The sequence below is a fragment of the Diceros bicornis genome, unplaced genomic scaffold, assembly GCF_020826845.1.
Source record: "Diceros bicornis minor isolate mBicDic1 unplaced genomic scaffold, mDicBic1.mat.cur scaffold_161_ctg1, whole genome shotgun sequence".
NCBI lineage: Eukaryota > Metazoa > Chordata > Mammalia > Perissodactyla > Rhinocerotidae > Diceros > Diceros bicornis.
Window position 1 is genome coordinate 151,732 of NW_026691067.1, and position 4,001 is coordinate 155,732.

Sequence of the window (4,001 nt, forward strand, 5' to 3'; positions counted from 1 at the left end):
TAAAAGAAACGAAATAAAACATAAGGACACATGCAGTAACAGGATCTTTCGATACTGATAAGAACAATTAGATACCGTTTGAAAACCAAATACATACTTGCCTACTAGCACTTTTTTACCATGTTGAAACTCTTGTGATTATTACATTACTATTAATATTCTGCTATACCCGGCTTTTCAAATATAAAGCTTAAAATGAGAACCTAATATTATACCGTACAGATACAGAATTTAAATCCTATCAATGCTCCAACGATAATTCTTCAATGATACACTTATTACTGTTCATGACTACTGTGCATCTTAAGAATTAAGAAAAACATAAAGCACTCTTTTATACTAGATAATAATATTTGGAATCTAAAATAGCCATATGAAATGTTAAATAAGCCTAAAACTTGAGAGATAAAAAGGTATTTCTCAGTTCTGCAACGAGCCAGTCCCATGTTGAATAAACCAGGAGTCTTGGGTCTATTACTCCTGGAATCTAATTTTCCTCCTGCCTTTTCGACAGCTATAGGTACCCATTCTTATAAACTCAAAGCTTGCACTTGGAGGTAGGCTCCAACCAACAGGTCAGGAGTCACAGCTTCCGTGTAAGGATTTCAAATATTTGATGAAGTTTACACTCTCAGAAGTAACTACGGAAAGCAAAGATTACGGTCAGTTCTTATTTAATAAAACTTTAGTCATTTTAATAAAGGCAATATCTTAAGTGGGCTATGGTCCTGATTATAGGGTTTTTAATTTAGTCATCATGTTTGGTTCAATAAGACAAACTGAATATGTGCATCGAGCCTAGCCTTCATCTCAAGATCCCTCTCAAGTGGCAATATATATTCCCAACTGCCACCCTACACACACATAATTAATATAATGTATATACCTTCAGAATGACAGAATAATAACACTGAAAACCAAGGTAAGGTCCCACCAGTAGACCAGAAACTTTGAGAAATTACAGGAAGACAGAAAGCAGTAGGAAGGAATTGATCAAGAAATCAGAGCAGGAGCCGGCCTGGTGGCGTAGTGGTTAGGTGCGCGCGCTCCGCTGCGGCCGCCCGGGGTTTGCGGGTTTGGATCCCAGGCGCGCACCGACGCACCGCTTGTCAAGCCATGCTGTGGCAGCGTCCCATGTGAAGTAGAGGAAGACAGGCACGATGTTAGCCCAGGCCCAATCTTCCTCAGCCAAAAGAGGAGGATTGGCGACAGATGTTAGCTCAGGGCTAATCTTCCTCACACACACAAAAAAAGAAATCAGAGCAGAGGAAACCATAGCCCCTCAAAATGGTTCTTCATTGTAATCTAGCGTCTCTGGAAAGTCTCTACGGCCAGAGTCAACATATACATTGATCAAGAGTTGAGCAGGGAGCAGTCTACCCAGATTCTCTTACAAATGATAGACAGCTGGGGCACTTGACACCTGCCTTTTCCATTCTCCATCCCAACAGAGAGATATTTGCCCTCAGGGCCAAGAACAGCTCACACATTTCAGTGGACAAAAAGGACCTAGGATGTTGGGGCCTCACAGAAAGAGAACTGAACATAAGATAATTCTGGCTTTCCACAAAACATGCATCTATCTCACAACTTGTCTACCCAAGAGTGGAGCAGTACATACCTACAGTAAACTTTTTTTTACTTTGATTATTGGTGAGGGTCTCCCTAGCTTTCCCAACCTCTTGCTACCGTGTCTACATACCCTAAGGAAAACCTGCCTGTATAAAAACTCTGGTCCATTTTCACAAAACCTGGTGTCTTTGCCTCTTCCAGGGTCTTTCAAGTTATTTAGATTCTATAACACATACAGGAAATATGCTATACTTTGTCAGGTCTCCATGTTTAAAGCTTTGAAACCATCCAAACCTTCTTCCTTTCACGATAAACTTCTCAAGTGATAGTCCATATACCTCTTTCTTAATCCTCTTAGAAGAACTTTAGGAACAGGGTTAGGCCCAAGTAAGGCAGTCTGGTCAGGCTGTGTAATTGGTATAACAGGTGGCTAGAAAGGCATTTTTGGCTAACAAGCCCTGTGGGGAAAACTAAAATAACACTTACATTCCAGTTCTGCAAGTAAGCAGTTTGGAAACTGCCATTCCACTCCGTCTTAACAAGTAAAAAGCTGAACAGACTGAAAAATCCACAACTCTTCTTGGATCCATAAGAGAAAAGAGGACACAGAGCAAACTGCTGCTCTATGACTGGAAAGACAACAGGTGAATACAGGCAGTCACGGCTTCCTGGAGCAGAGACTCACGGGGGAAACCAACTTGGGAACTAGCACTGGGGTAGTAAAACCTTAACTGTAACTGACAAACTGCTCAGTTAAAAACTGAGAGTTAAAAACTCCAGGAGGACCCAGTCATAAGGGGGTTCCCACAATATTGTGAGATTTACCTCCAAGAGTCCAACTAGATTTCCATACTAAATATCAGAGAAAAATCCTCTCTGGCTTCCAACAGGGGGAGGGGAAAAGAAACCATTTTGAGAGACACCAAAGCACTCAGTTTTTCTTAACAAGGCCTGCCATTGTGGGGCAACCAGTCAAGCAGAGCTTGACCTGCTGGGCTATTATCAGAGCCTAACTGACCTGGGGAAGGGGAATACCCACCTCCAGCCAGCTCTAGCCTTCCACAAAAGGAAGCCCACCATAGCCATTCTGTCCTCTCTGAGGGGAGAGAAAAAACTAAGAAACACTTGTAAAGTCCACAGTCCAGAAGCATAAGGCAACTAAAAGACTGAGACCTAATCATAGGACTACAGAGTGCTTTGCTTCCCTCCCCCTCACACCTCACCACCAGAACACTAAAGGCCTACTTACAGCAGATCCTTTTAGTTGGCACATCATGTCTGGCTATCAAGGCATACCAAAAGACAAAAAAACACAATTTGAAGAAACAAAGCAAGTACATGGCAGGATGTTGGAATTATCAGACTGAATTTTAAAAAACTATGATTAATATGATAAGGACTCTCCTGGGTAAAGTAGACATCATGTAAGAACACATGGCCAGTGTAATCAGAGAGAGGGAAATCCTAAGGAAGAACCAAAAGAAACGCTAGAGACAAAAAATTGTAACAGAAATTTAAAATGGCTTTGATGGGCTTATTAGTAGACTAGACTGAAGAATCTCTGAGCTAGAGGATACGCCAACAGAATCCTTGAAAACTAAAAAGCAAAGAGAATGAAGACAAAAACACAGAACAGAATGTTCAAGGACTGTGAGACAACTAAAGAAGGTGAAACATATATGTAATGGGAAGATGGAGGGACAGAGAGAGGGAGGGAGGAAGAAAGGAAGGAAGGAAAGAAGGGAGGGAGGGAGGCAGGGAGGGAGGGAGGAAGGAAGGAAGAAAAGAGAAGAAATATTTAAAACAATGACGTCTGAGAAGTTCCCCAAATTAATGTCTCACACCAAACCACCAAACCATATGATAAATGCCAAAAAAACTACACCTCAGCATATCGTTTTCAAAATACAGAAAATCAAACATAAACAAAAAAACCAGAAAGAAGTCAGAGGAAAAAAACACCTTACCTATAAAGGAACAAAGATAAGAATTACATCCAACTTCCAACTTCTCAGAAGCCATGCAAGTGAGAGTGGAGTAAAATATTTAAAGTGTTGAGATAAAAAAACCATCAACCGGGGCCGGCCCGGTGGCGAAAGCAGTTAAGTGCGCGCGCTCCGCTGCGGCGGCCCGGGGTTCACTGGTTCGGATCCCGGGCGCGCACCGACGCACTGCTTGGCAAGCCATGCTGTGGCGGCGTCCCATATAAAGTGGAGGAAGATGGGCACAGATGTTAGCCCAGGGCCGTCTTCCTCAGCAAAAAAAAAAAAAAAAGAGGAGGATTGGCGGATGTTAGCACAGGGCTGATCTCCTCACAAAAAAAATAAAAAAAAAAAAAACCATCAACCTAGAATTCTGTACTCTGTAAAATTATCCTATAAGAGTGAAGGAGAAATAAACACTTTCTCAGGCCAATAAAAATTGACAGA